Source organism: Corapipo altera, unplaced genomic scaffold (assembly GCF_003945725.1).
Source record: "Corapipo altera isolate COAL_440 unplaced genomic scaffold, ASM394572v1 1, whole genome shotgun sequence".
Taxonomy (NCBI): Eukaryota; Metazoa; Chordata; class Aves; order Passeriformes; family Pipridae; genus Corapipo; species Corapipo altera.
This window is the reverse complement of record NW_020884873.1, coordinates 9,122,322-9,137,745: the sequence shown is the minus strand read 5'-3', so window position 1 is coordinate 9,137,745 and position 15,424 is coordinate 9,122,322. Positions and strand designations below refer to the sequence as shown.

General features: G+C 38.8%; 1 long non-coding RNA gene across 1 annotated transcript; it reads left to right on the top strand.

Annotated features, from left to right (window-relative positions):
* The first annotated feature begins 3,840 nt into the window (after nt 1-3,840).
* Nucleotides 3,841-14,971, top strand: LOC113956524. Its single transcript, XR_003530870.1, has 3 exons — nt 3,841-4,115; nt 11,827-11,901; nt 14,676-14,971. It is a non-coding gene; the product is annotated as an uncharacterized LOC113956524 (long non-coding RNA).
* The last annotated feature ends 453 nt before the right edge of the window (nt 14,972-15,424 follow it).

The window sequence follows — 15,424 nt, the reverse complement described above, 5'->3', positions numbered from 1 at the left end:
AAAAATCAATAGGTCAAAAGCCCTGTGTATGCCAATGGCAAAACTTCTGTTGCTTTTGGTAGGCTTGTGAGTTTTCTGTAAAATAGGAAAAAAGCAGGATTGGTGTCTGGGGACTAGTCCCAGTTTATTGTTTTATTGGATCCAGAACCATATTCTGCTTTTCCCTGCTGTAAGCTGTCCTGGGATCACACTTGCTATTCATCACTTAGGAGAAAAGTCTGTCTTCAATGCCTGTTTGTAACATTTACAGTGCCCAACCAAGCGTTTCCTCCTTTTGAAGGACTACATTTCTCTTTTATCCCCTTAGCACAGGGTCATGCAATGCTACCTGGAGCTGTGACTGTTGCCAGGTTATTGGCACACAAAATATTTTGGGGAAAAATAATCTGCAAAGTATAGCATTGGGTTCAGGGTTGGAGTTTAATGGGCTTCTGAGAATCTCAGAGCCGTAGATACAGTCTGCTTTGAAGACTTTTTTTCCAGGTGTTTTTACTGGACAGAGCTTCCCTACTTCTAAGCACCTGCTGCAGTTCACCCATTCTGTTTGTGTACAAATGGATCTCCAGGTATATAACTATTTTAAATTCATAAAGTAACATGAAACCTTAACTGATAAAAGTACTTTGTAAATGACAGAGACTAGCAGAAGCATCATAACAAGGAGTGTAATAATAGTACTATTAAGAACACAATAAGCAGCAGAACAACTAAGGAATAAAATCCCATCATTGTCATTCACCTAGTCTATGGAGGAGATGTGCATAACAGACATTCCTTTATAATTAGAAGTTAAAACTGTGAAAAGAGCTGTAGGGAGAAGAAATTCTGGGATGGCATAACACGGCATGGTATGGCGTGGGTTGGAGGAGGTCCCGACAAAGATGAGATTCTCACAGTACAAACAGGAGAGGAAACAAATTGTATGACTACCATAGACAACTGTTTCTCTAAACAAAATAAAATAAATCAAAACCATCACCATTTTTACTCAAGTCTTGTCATTGGAAGGAACACGAAGGAACAAATAAATAACAAATAGCAAAACAAATCGAAATCCCCTACGTTTGCACTCTAACCTCCTAAAACCCCAAAACTATGTTCCCTGAAGTAGAAACATTAGTACAAGATTCAGACTTTTCTGTAGCTCCTTTATGCCACTCCTGTGGTGTAAGGTAATGGAAAAGCTTCCAGACAACTGAATATTTTCACCCTGCTGGAAAATCCCTGGGTGGCTTAGACCCAACATTTAAAACCACTTAAAAATGTGAAGAACTTCAAGATACCACAGGTGGCCACATCTAACAGTTTAACACAAAGGCCACTAATTAAAGCTCTCTCTGTATAAAAGCAAATGCAAAAAGCAGTGCTAGATATATATGTCTCCCTCTCACAAAAAATCAATGGAGACTACAGGACATTTCTTAGAGAGCTGTTGGATGGAAGATTGTAGTTTCAATTCAGTCACCAAACTCACACAGAGTGACTGAAGTGATGCAGTATTCCCAGGGGCAACTGGGCTCTGCCTGCAAAACTGGAGGTAAGAATCACCACTGGGATTAATATGCTGTTTCCTCCTTCCACTCACATTGCTTTCTGCCCTGATTCTCCTAAGAGTTATGGTTGCAGTGGTAGTGGGAGTTATGGTTACAGTGACAGTGCCAGTTATCACTGGGTAATGGATTTGGACATATCTTTATTTCACACAGAAGGTATGTCCAAGGAAGACTGTGTCTGGCAGATCAGAAGTATCTGTAATATAACAGGGATTTCTAATTTTAAAAAAATGCTTTTGTCCAGTAAGTGATGCATCTTGGAAAGCCCAAGATCAGTGATAGGGAATATAGTATTTGATAGCCTGAAGCATGTGGCCCGTGAGAGAAGGTTGAGGGATATGGGGGTGTTTAGCCTGAAGGAGAGATGGCTCTGGTAGCAGCTGCCAAATACCCACAGGATATCGGCTGAGAAGATGGAACCAGTCTTTTTATAGTGGTGTGTGGTGGGAGGATGAAAGAAAACAGACATAGGGGTTTGATGATATTTAAGGAAAAGAAAATCACTACAAGGACATCAAAGCAGTGGACACAGAGATTGCATACAGGCTCCATCCTTGAGAGTTTTTCAGGCCACAATGGATAAAACCCTGAGTAACCTGGCGTGAGCTTGACACTGACCCTCCTTTGAGTATGAAATTGGAGTGGAGACCTCCTGAGACCCTATCCACATGAGTTCTTCTGTGTTTCTGTGGATATATGATTATAGCATAGGCCATGAAGTTTGCAGGTACTCTGAATCAGGAAAGTAGAAACACATATACCTTTATTTAATATGGAGTCAGACATGATGAAAGCACATTGATTGTGCAGAAAGCAGTCTGGGAGTCTGGCAAAAGCACACTAAAGAGAAAAATATATCAGCATAATGCAGATCTTTGGCTTCCTACCCAGAGTAAGTCAGCATCTGATCTACTCTAGAATTAACTGCCCCAAAGTTTGCCCAAGGGGAGTCACCTACCTGTAGTCTGCAATGTGGGGTGTCTGCTGCTTCCAAAGAGCTGAAGCTAAGAGATGGCCTTATTTCTATCCTTGCCCTACCACAGGTTCACATACCTGTTGTAATGAATCGAATAAGAAGGTCCCAAACTCTGTACTTTCTTCCATGCAGGTGCTACCTTGTGCATAAGCCAGAGTAATGACTGTTTTAGCAGGCCCTAGCAGACTCATGGAATAGTGGTGAACAGGATCACACAGCAGTAAGCCTTTCTATTTTGATTACATGATATGTATCTTTTCCCTCCCCTCTGAATTGCTTTTACCAGCAACAATGACAGCTGTCCATCTCTGGTCCCAAGCACACAGAACTTGAAGGAGCAGCTGCTTCCTCTCTGAGCATAATAGCCCTGACATGAATGGAGTCTGCAATGATGATTCAGCTTAGATTCATTTTTCAGTGTAAAGGCTCAGCATAGAGGCGTCAAGAATGTCAACCACATACAGTTCAAACACAAAAGCTTGCAGGAATGCAGCCAGGCTCATTGGGTTATCATTTCAGCTGTTAACATGGATGTTCTGGTTTTCATTCATCGTTGAAGAGGATGAGGGTATACAAAGTCACTCCATTTGAAGAATGGTCCAAAAATGATATTGATGCTTAGTGAATAGTCACCTCCATAATTAGTCCAGCTCTAATTACAATGCAGCCAGATCAGCATTCTCATTTTTGACTGTTATTATAGTATCAGAAATATACTTTGCAAAATACTTGAGAATGAAAAAAAGTAAGAGGATCTGTCAGGGTAGAACCATTACAGTAGAAGTAATGATGATACTACACATAATAACACATAGCTTTGAAGGAATAAGGGTTTTGATGTAAAAACAATGACTTAGATTGAACTTGTCTGGAATCAGTGTCTCTCCCTGAAAAATGTGGGTACAGCACATCACCATTGACCCCAAAGGCACCCCTGGCACCCAGAGGTGCTATTGCTTTTGGCAGTGTATTCCTCTATTTCAGTCTCCTCTCTATCCATTTTTTCTCTTTTTCCTGCTCCAGGTTCATCTTGCAAGTCAGAGCTGAAAAATCTACAGGGTATAAGTGATCTCTCACATCAGAGAAATGCCAGGCACAATAGACATACCAAGACACCAGATCTAGTATATAACTTCATGGCATGCCACAGTTCAAGGTATGGAAGGGAACTGGAGGTTTTTTTCACCTTTTCATTTGCTTGTTTGTTTACAGACAGGACATCCAGTGAAATGGGTAAAGACTGAGTACATTTTTAGCACATTTCTACACAAAACCTGTTCTTGCTGGAAAGTGATGGGATTCTGGGGCACATCACTAATGGCAGGCATTTCCTTCTACACAGACAGAGCTTTTGCTGACTACAGCAATGCTCCAAGAGAAAGGAGAAAGCAGGGTCTGACAAAGGAGTAAAGAAAGATAAGATGATTCATTTAATGCAGTAGAGCTGAGCTAAAACCTGGATCAAAGCTTTGAAATGATACCGTAAAGTTGGTGGGAGCCTGGTAGAACTGGCCCAAATAAGACTGCTAAATAATAAGTGACTCATGCTTATAATTCACCCTCTCTTTCATCTTTATGTGCTAAAGGTAAGTGAACCCTTATTCCATATTGCTACATTCAGTGAAACTGTAAATAATTAAGTGTTGAGCTCCAGCTGTAATAATAAAAACTGAAAAGAGCCTGGCAGGTTTCCAGTATTTTCCCTAAAAATAGCAAGAAAAAACACCACTTTCAACTGCCATCACCTTCTTTATATATAAACTACTCTGGAAAGAAATAATATCGTCAATTCTTATATATTATTGTCTCATAGATACCAGCTAGACTGTGTCACCATAACCACCTCTCTTTTGCTGTAAAAGATCTATCAGTTAAATCCAGTTAAAGAAAAACTCCCAGAAATATCTCTACATTCTGACTCATTAATTCATCCTTTTCCCTAACTGGTCCTCTGATGCCATTTGAAACGAAACTGCTGAAAATATTCCAAAGACATTTGCTTCCCTAAAGATTGTTTGTTGCATACCACAGTGTTTTCCATCATCTGTATCTACTAAGCTGTGCACCATCTCTCTCTCTCTCTGTTCTGTCGTTTGTCGTCCTCCCTGGAGATTAGCAAAGATAAGTTATTTAGGTTTTGATGACTCCACAGGGCTGCTTTCAAAGTGGCATTTTTTTTACAGTCATTTTTTCTACTTGGAGAAAATATCTTTCCTTCTGGAACAAACTTCTGAAAAACATTCTACCTGATGTTTGCTTTTCCTTTTAATCTTTATCTCCAATTTTGTATACATTCAGGAAATAAAAGTGCCAGTTCTGAGACCTGAAGTGCTGTGATGCTTAGAAGGCATTTAAGGTCAGTCTTGTCAAAAGGTTACCCTTTTTTGGATTCAGAGCAAGTCCCCTATATTTGACTGCTTCTCCTGCAAACATTTGTACAAACTTTCTGAACGCTCTCTGAATCCAGAAAAAGACTCTATCAGCAACTGGTGCAGTTTGTCACTGCTCAGTGCTGTGTCTCCAGCTCCAGTCCTCCACTGTTAGTGTCCCAGTGAGGTAAGGTAGATTTTTGCAAAATGATACTTGTGTCTCAAATTTGTTGTGCTCTTGGATCATGCCAGCCCTGTTTGAACACTCTTTCTGTTACTGAAATAAGTAAGCTAAAGGCACCAGATACCTGAAGAAATCTACCACCTGTAGCCCTCTCAGTTATCTGAAAGCATGTACAGCAGTGCAAGTGGTGTTCTGTGATGGTTGACAATTAGATCATTGTCACATCAGTTGAGACATGCCTAGTAGAAAAATGCTTGTTCATTTTTTCCTGCCACCTCTTCTAGCCTTTCATGTATTGTGTGAGCAGGGGCTCTATCATGCCTTACTCTTCTGCTGTTACTCAGCAGTCTGCCAGGCTCTGTTAGGATTCCTCAACAAATTCATTGCCAGCATTCACACTTTCTACTACTTGGTATGTCAGGAGATTGCCTTGTTGAAGTGATCATTAACCTGAACAGTTTATGAATACCACAGATGTAATTATTTATATGCTTATTCACTTATTTGATATATTTTCAGGGTCTCAAGAATTACTCCAGATGGTCATCAATCCCTGTTATGTAATCTAAAAAAATATTTTATTGTCGAACAGAAAACTCCCTAAACTCATTGTCTAAAAGTCTCCTTTATGATGCTCAGATTATTTCATTCCTTTACAACCTCATAAATACTTGAAATACCACTTTAAAGTGTACTTGAAATGGAGAAGCTCATAGCTTTAAAAAAAGTCACAGTTATCACATTCCTTGCAAGAAATTGCACACTATGGTATCTAATTTGAATCCTGTGAAAAAAAGTCAAAGTATGGGTGTCCACAGTAGCATAATTTTTTTATTATTATTTCTTTTTATTTCCTGGCATATCTGATAATAACCAATAGAAACCTGAGCAGTTTTCTGCAAAGTTACTATTAACAATACTGGATAGGAGTAAAAGCCATGTAGGTATCATGGTATCATGACAAGGGCCTTGTCATATGCCAGCGTGCAGTTCAATACCTGGCTTCTAGTGGTGGTTAATGGTTTACTGATAAATTACTACAAAACAAAGAAAGTATGGAGGAGAGAGTTTTCATAGCTGTAGCAGCTGATATCTAAGAGTGGAACCAGCTCTGCAATGAATGAAGACAGGGAAGTTTTTTTACAGTCATTTGGCTTTTCAGGCCTCTGAATTAGGCTCCTGAAATCTTTCTCTCTGCTCTCTCTTAGGCTCCTAACTCAACCATCTTAGCTTGGAGCTGAGTGGAGCATGAACCCTCACCATGGCAAAAAGTGAACTGTACCATTTAGTCTCTTTAACCCAGTTTATTCTTAGGGAGACTTTCAATATCTCATCTTTGTCTCATCTCCCCTCCACAAAGTATTGTGCAACCTCATCTGGAGAAAATGACAGTCAAATAAGAATGTTATAAATACCTTGAAATGAGTGGAGTAAACAGCATGGCAATAAAGTTGACCAGGCAGCCCCCCTTGAAAGATGCTTTTTATTGTGTTCAGCTGCAAGTGTCATTCTCCTAATGCTGCCCATTCATCTTGTGCTGTGTTACAAGTCAAACCTGCCTGTAATTGTCCTCTCTTGGGGTGGAGAGATCCAGCTGTGGCCAGCTCACAGCAAATAAACTGTGTCATAAAAATACAGGGGTTCCCCCATAATTTTCTTCTCCTGACTTTTTGTTTTGTTGTTAGGAATAGATGATTGCAACCAGATAGTCCACAAATTAATTCCTTGGCATGTCAGTCAGCTACGAATCGTTTATTTGAGATGTCATGGCAATATCAGAGGGATTTTTGGGTAGGGAGTAAAAGATATGGTACAGTCTAAGCAGCGTGTAGTGGTACTGTAATTGAGGGCAGATACGGAAGAATGGAGTTTCCCTAATAGTAAACTGAGCAGTGTAAATTTACTGGCACTCCACTCGTGTGGTAACATTCACTGGGAAAAGAAAAAGATGTATTTTCATGTTTTGTGAGGTAAGAGGGAACAAAGAAAAGAGAAAAATTCCAGCATGTTGCTGTAGATGATTATAGTAGTAATTTCTACAAAAGCAGTTGCTCAGTTTCTCACCCTGAGTCAAACTGAGGCACAAGGTCAGTGAATACAGTGATGGCAGTTCAGTATCTATTTCAATAAGCAGAAAAGTGACTTTGCCCACTGCAATCTTTCGACATGAAGAAAGATTTTTTTGCACTTGATGAAACTAAATCATGTCCAGCTCTAGAAAGGTCAACAAACATTTCTGGTTAATATATTTCTGGAACTCAAATCAAGCCATCTAGTTAATCTGAAATCCCGAAGCAGATGCTTCTAAGCTCCACAATATTTACACATCTTCTAATCCTAGCACTACAGACCTGTTGTGCTTTACTATAGAAACAGCTTTCCTGCTTCTTGTTTTTCTGTTGTGTTATGAAAAATTCTCTGCTAGAAAAGATCAAAATACAATTTACATCAGTTTTTTCATATCCTAGTTCAATTATGATTTTCATTACCTTGAAAGTTAGCCTAAATGTTCCTTATTGCCCAAAAAATAAGTAAGTAAATAAACAAACAATTTAACTACAAGGGAAAGGAAAGCTTCATTCTAGTATTTACCACAAAGTACTCTAAGTAACCATTTCCAAACTGCATAATGATTACACTGAGTTAAAATTCTTCTGTTTGAACATTTCAGATAGAAATGCCTTTTACCTCTTCTGTCTCTACCAAGGTTTATTTAGTGACCTACTGAGGCATCAGAGACTGCCACTGCCTAGCTTGAAGAGGAAAAGGAGAGGATGCAGTGATCACATAAAGTGCACTCTGTGTCAGATAGAGGTTGAACTGAATGCTTATTTTGCCCCGTTCCTCTCAAATAGAGCGACTTTAGAGAAATCCGAAACTCCATGGATATGAGTCTGGTACAAGTAGATGGATTTTCAGAGCTCACTGCTGCAACAGAGGTTTGTGGTCTCAGCACTTAAACAAGACTGAACATATGGGCTCATAATCCGTATGTAAAATGTGCATAGTACAAGTCTGCAAGGTGCAAAGGGAGATGGTATGCTGGTTCTTACTCACCTGTGACTGGATTTCAGATTAGGACAGTTTCTAAGCATAATGATTTACACAGGCATTTTTCTTCTCCTAGTAAGAGCTGTTCAACCTGCTGTTTGTTTAGGAGCTTCCAAAATAGCTGATAAGATTATTTGAAACACTAACGAACAGTTGCAGAGGGAGGATTAGAAACTCACTGGGCAGGTCCTGTCTATGTTCTTATGGTCCAACACTATTTGGCTATCACAAGGTGTGCTGAAATCAACCCTGACCATGCACATCTTTCAACCTTTGTTAGACCTTTAGATCTCCCAAAGACGGTGTTTTCTTGAAAAAAATGTACTCCCTCCCTGCACTCTTATGTGCTCCAGGGACCTTAGCTTAGCCCTACTATGAGAATGAGGCAGGAAGGCTTGGAGAAGATAACATATTGACTTTTGTACTTAAGGGTACTTACACTGACATAATTGCAATTATTAATACTGGTGAAAGGATGTGCCTAATCTATAATTTGAAGTAATGTTTGGCAACTTGAACAATATGAATCATGAATCATTCATTAAGTGAGTAATGCTTTTAATGAGTTGTAATTAATTTTTAGATGTCCTCTGTTATTTTGTTTTGTATTTTAAGGTCACCAGCATTATTTTTTTGTATGTCATAATTACATTGAGGGTTATATGCTATTCCCATCAAATGCAAATATATTATTTGCTTTAGTTCAAACCTTTTTATATGTAGGGGAAGGACTTTGGGAATGGTGAAGCCTCCTAAAGGCAAAGCCAGTGGAATCTCCTTATTTGTATATGAAGTATCATTCCTGTGTTTTCAGGTCTGCAAGCCATGATGCTGAGACATCAGAGGCTGTAAGAGAAGTTAATGATAGATCTACCTGCTTGATGTTTCACATCCTCTTTGGATGTAAATAGGCAGAGCTACACTGAAGCTAACAGATCCCTACCAGCTAAAAAAGATTTACACTGTGGCTTTGAGTAGGGCTCTATTCCCCAGTCAGCAATCCAGTCTACCTACCGCCCAGCCAGACACCAATACATTCACATTAGTTACAATACTTTTTGACTGCTTCATAAAAAAATCTGAGATTATGTGCCCTCAGGACATGGTACCATTACATTGTGTCAGCCCAAATGGAGGGGCTTAGGCAGAGCAGCACATCTTTTCTGAGATATAAATAGGGTATCTTTTTCTGCACTGACTTACGTTTCATTTTTCTTCCTGTATATCTGAACAAATAACTGAGAAAACCCCCTCTTCTACACAGTCCTGTAGCTTCCATTTTAGTTGTACATGCTCTCTCTGTCTCTGGAGACAGTCATCCTCACACTCCATCACCACAGGAATGAAGACAAAATGCCAGCTTCTTGAACGAGTACTAAGATGTCTTTAACTGCATAATAATTGATGTTTTTATGGAGTTCCAGATCATTTAACGATATTGAACACTTCAGTGGTTTAATCCTTCCTCACACAATGTGTAGACAAATAATAGCTTGATAGACTTCATCATTCATGAAAGGCAGACAGAGCAGGCAAGCCAGCATGAAAATATTTTAATTATACTTTGTCAAAAGTATATCACAGGAGATAAGACTGCTCTTCCTTCACCAGTTTCATTTGGGGAATCTGTCCAAGTCTAAATTTATTTGCTATTAAAAATTGCACTTGGGTTCAAAGACTGTATTTCCAGAAGGCAAGAAGAAAGAGAAACAAGATAAGAACAAGTAGAAGAATGAAAAGTGGTAGAACACTACAGAACTTTAGGCGGGCAATTTCTTGCTTGAGGCCAAGCTTGGGAAAAAAACCCACCTTCTTAGAACACAGGAAGTGGTATGGAGAAAAGGATAGGACAAATCTCATATTTCATTAACTTTTTGCTTTATGCAAATTTAATATGGGAAAATCCTATGCAGTCCCACTGGGCACATATCAGCGGGGTTAACTCACTGCAGAAAAACTTCCCCTTGGTAGATGTTCTCCAGGCATTTCTCCCCAGTTTCACAAACTGTATTTATAAAGTATAAGTATCTAAAAATGCAAATGAATGACATCTGGGGTTGATAAGGAACATAGAAAACTGGCTTTCTGATCAAATAAAAAGGTTATGCTGTATTTTTTTTTATTATTTTTTTTGTGCTGAATCCAAGCTTACTAAAGCCAGAGGGAGTTTTTTCTGCTATGTTTCAATAGTTTTGGGACTGAGCCCTTGTGAAACTGTGCAATGGCATATTGCAAAATAGGGTTGTTGGTCATTATACTGTGCAGATAAACCAGCATTTGATGAGGGTTGTTAAAATTATTTTATCTCCCGTGCAAATGTAGTATTGCTTCTATGTGCGACTGCTCTTTTGTTACTAGCGGCTCATCTTCTAACAGTATGTCATAGTAGGAAAGATGTGAGAGAATCAACAATAAAAAAATAGGGTAAACCATTTAACAACTCTATTTTCTTTCTTGTTAGCATTTTCATAGAATCATAGACTACAGAGTCCTCATATTGCTGAGGTAGGTTTTATTATCTCTTCTCTGTAGTGACCAGTGACAGGACTCAAGGGAATGGCCTGAAATTGTGTCAGGGGAGGTTTGGGTTGGATATTAGAAAAAAGTTCTTCCTCCAGAGGGTTGGGCACTGGAACATGCTCCCCAGGGCAGTGGTCACAACACCAAGCCTGAGAGAGTTCAAGAAGTGTTTGGATGATACTTTCAGGCACATGGTGTGACTCTTGGGGATGGTCCTTTGCAGGGCTAAGGGCTGGACTCGAGGATTCTTGTAGGTCCCTTCCAACAGCATATTCTGTGATTCTGTATTGAAGGACTAAAGATGAGGAGTAAAGTATTTACTTGGCCTTTGGTGCATGCTGAAAAAGGTCAAAAGTTTTTCTTTCACCTTGGTTGGCACTGAATGTCTCAGCAAGAGCTAAAGAAGGGATTTCCAAAAAGTGTCTAGAATTTACTTTGTTCTGTTACCATTTGAAGTCAATAACAAAGTACTATTGACAATCGTAGTGGTGGGGTCATAGCAGAACAGGGGATTGAAAGTCTTTCCATCCTAAAAGCTCTACACATACTGTACTGGAAATGAGATGAAGCCACAGGTTTCCAGCAGTGTACCTCATTCAGCAGTAACAAGTCCTCTGTAATCAGCCAGTTTCCAAATCATAGGCATGTATCCTCTGTGTAATTCATACAAACACAACTTTTTTTTTTTTTTTTATTTTTAAATAGTGCCAGGCTTTTAGTGTCAGTAAAATTCCCCTGCAGTGAGAAACTCCAATTTAATTAAATGTTGCATGAAACTATTTCTTTTCCCCTGCTGTACATTTGCTGCCTATTAATGCATCCTGTGTTATTCAACTCAAGGTAAACAAACATCTCTATTCAGATTTCTCAGTGCAATTATTTGTTTTTTTATAACTCTGTCATGATTGATGTAACTCATTTCTTTGCCAAGAAAACTTTCCTAGCCTCTTCAATTCCTTCTTACACTGACAGATGTGTTCCCTCAAGGTATTTAGACCTTCAAATTTCTGTTTTTTCTTCCTTAAAGACAAGACAATTGAAAGTAAAGACAGGAGGCCCGAAAACAGTGTGGTTTAAATGCTTCAGACTTCATTTTATTCACATCCACCCTCTTCAGTTTTATGTTTCTGATTAACTAGAGACCATTAACTATTTCTTTGTTTCTCTCCCTAGAAAGGTTGCTTTGATTTTCAAGCCCATGAATATACATTGACACATCTGAGGCTGACCATTACGTTTATCACCTTGGTATGTAACATAATTATTTAAGAATACTTTGGAACCTTACCTATTCTATCTCAGCTAACCTGACAACTTTCATCAGTTAATTTTGCCAACTCTATGTTTCCCTTTAGCCTGTTGACTTAATTAGGCTGGTAGTAATTGCAGCTAGTTAAGAACAACTAGTGCAGAGAGTAGTCCATTTGTCTATTCAATCTTACACTGAAGTTTGACATTATATTATTTCTGTTGGCTCACTATGTCTTTGAGAAAGTTTTTTCCTTGAGAGTGTGGGCTCTGAGAAGAGCTAAAGTATGGAGGTGAAGAGTCTTTGCTTACACAGAACATAAACCAAGTCTTAACAGGACGTGAGGGTATTCAGGTACTTCAAAGCCTGCATGGTATAAAAATACACATTGGTCTGAATAGCTTTTCAGTCACAGAAATGTGGAAAATTGAATTATCTCCCTGTAGGAAATATTAATAATTTGTTTTCAACCCACACTGATGAAATTTTGACATCTCAACTGTTTGCACATAAAAGAAAATGGAAAACAATTTTAATGTGGAAATATTGGACTGCAAAATGTTTACTTTTTTGATCAAAGAGAAGATTATTAATCTCAAAAGGCTGATGTATTTGGTATTCAAAAATTTCTGCAATACTTCTGAAAACTGAAAATATCGGTGTTGGGTTTTTTTTTATATTGAAAAGAAGTTTTTTTGAAATGTTCTACTTGAAATATTTTATAACTACCGTTACAGGACAAACATCCTGTTTTGTTTCTGTGGTGGTTTTTATTTTTTTTATTATTTTTGTTTCTTTGATATTCTAGATTTTTAAGGAAAAAATTCAGTCAAAGCATTTTAGATATCTTCTCTCCTACTCTCTATTTTCTAGCAAAAAAAAAATGGAAGAAGCATCCTTGAGATGACTTTCTCTTGGTTCACTGAAGATACAGAGAACATTAATGTAAGAATATCCACGACAATGCCCTTCCTGGAGAGTGTCAGAGAAGTGGTATTTTGAAGAGATGCATGTTTTAAAAAGACATCATATCTCTCTGCATGAACTCAGAAATCCACTTGTTTCCATCTAATAATCTTGGGCCAGAGATTACTGCTGACATGCTGTTTAACAGATTTCCTTAACTGTTTCTAGTTTTCACTTTCATTAAAATACTTTTAAAAAATTATGGTAGCCAACTCTTTATTTGCTATTGTTTTTAATTTAATGCTGGGAGAAATAGAGGATAAAATCTTGTTTCAGTGTGGAAATGGAGCCTAACACCCTGAAAATAGGAATAAAAATCTTGGTTTTGATTGCAGCTAAACATCTGTGCAATTGGAACATCTTTTTTTACAACAGCCAAGAAAAAGAGAAAGTTGATGAAACTAAATGTTCAAGTTACCTTGGTTTATTTGGATGAGAGAGTTCTGTGGCAAAATACATGCCATCTTTCAGATTTAATAGAGGTTCCATCTCATCTCTACCACCACAGGCAAGTAGCTCATGGTGTGCTAACCCTCACTGCAGGCTTGGCTACCTGGGGCCGTGCAGCAAAGGCAAAAATGAATCAGTTAATTGTGTGAATTAAAGCGCATTAAAAGTCCTGCAGGTGTTCTCTTTCAAGTGTTAAGAGGCTGTATGTCACTGCAGTTTAATCTTTCTCTGATGAGGGCTTGTCCTCAGTGGAGTGTTAGCATAAGGTATAACTCCAGCATCGTTCCTGGCTGAACTGCTGCACGTACAGAGCAGTCTCTAAGCTGAATTAGGCGATGATTTAGAGACCTTTGCTGTGGTTTTGTGGCCATGCTGGTGGATGAACTCAAGTGCCTGTTGTCTTGCTTATCTGGGTGTGGAGGCTTGCTAACAGCTGGTACACAGTCTGCCATGCTGCAATGGAGCTGAATTAGCTGGTTTGTCACAGGCCCAGGCTAAAGGTTGAGTAGTGCTTATTTTCAAACCAGTAAGGGGGAACACAGCCATTCGCTGTCAATTCCCGCACGGAGTGTGTCACTAGCCAGTCTTTCCCCACAGCTTTAGTGTTCACAGCATGACCATATTTGACCAAGGGAGGCCAGCTCCAGAGGAATCAAGCTGCCTCTCAGGGTACATGCACATAACTGGAAGCAACTGAGTTCCTCTAAGCATCTGATGAGCTGTAACTAAATAGGACACGGAGATTTTATTGCTTTTAGTTGCACGTCTCCATCTTTCGTAACCAGAGTTAACCCTGCACTAGCAATGTTCCCTGAGAAACTACAATAATATACGGGCACAAGGACATGAATGGGAAGGAGGGTGATTTATCACTCCCTCTTTCAGTCACATGAGTTAGACAGAATGTCTCTGTAGTCTTTTCTAGAGCCAAAGGAAAGAGAAGCCTCTGTGAAGTGGCTTTGAGTACATAAATTAGGCACTTCCTCAGAGTCTCTCACTGCACGAGCCCAGCTCTCTGCATTGATCCTAGAAGTCATTGGGAAGAATAGTCAGTAATTTTAGGCAATGTACTTCCTTTGGGTTTTGTGACTACATGAAATGGAAAGTGGAGTTTTGGAAGACATTGCCATATATGTTTTATCTGCCAACAAACAATAGGTTTATCCCCTGTAAGTTGATGTCTGATGCCAGCAAAGGCTACATATGTATGCTTTTACAGGTTTTGGTGTAATTGAGCTGATCTATTGCATATGACAAAAATTTAATATTTTAATTAAACATTTTTTACCTTCCCCTCATTACTTTTTTCGGCCTAAATTTGGCCTGTGCAAAACCCTGCATTTTTTTGTGTTCACAGGCAACTTTCCACTCATCCTGGAAGAGGTAAGTTTATGCTGATTGTTAACAGTGGAAACAAATGGCAACAGATGAAGTACAAAGATACTTGTACCATAGTGCTACTCTCCAGCAGAGCCATCTGAGACAGTGGAAATGGGTTTTTCCTTTTAGTGATGAAATACAAGGACATCAGATCAGGCAAACCAGACCAGAAGTGACGGAAGAATTTGGTCACAGAGTAAGCTATAATCAGCATTTTGTTTTTCTTTACTCCAGCTACAGGCTGCAGCTACTGTACTTTCGGATGTTACCAAACTTCACAGAAAAAAAAAATCAAGAAAAAAAATTATATTATAAATTAACATTGACCTTTCATTTACCTTTAATTCCTCTTGGTTTACTTAACTTCTTACTGGAAGTGTTCATCTGCCTTGCTTCTATCCCCCTTCACTGGTTGTGTAATTGGAAAAAGTCAGTACAACTGCACTTCTGTGGTTTGATTTTAGTTGCTCTTACTGACAACTTGGTAGGATATTGCTATATATTGCAGTTTGGAAATGTATACAAAACTGATATTTCACAAATATCAGTTTTGAAAGCTCTTCTGTAACAGCATGGGGGAGATGGGTTTAAATTCACACATTTTACAGCCAACCTAAGGGAACTGGTGAGGGTTGTGGTAACCCATAATGGGTTAGAGAAATTTTAACAACAGCAGTGTAAGCAGTTCTCTGCTAAGCTCTACCCAAGCAACCTCTGACTTTATGT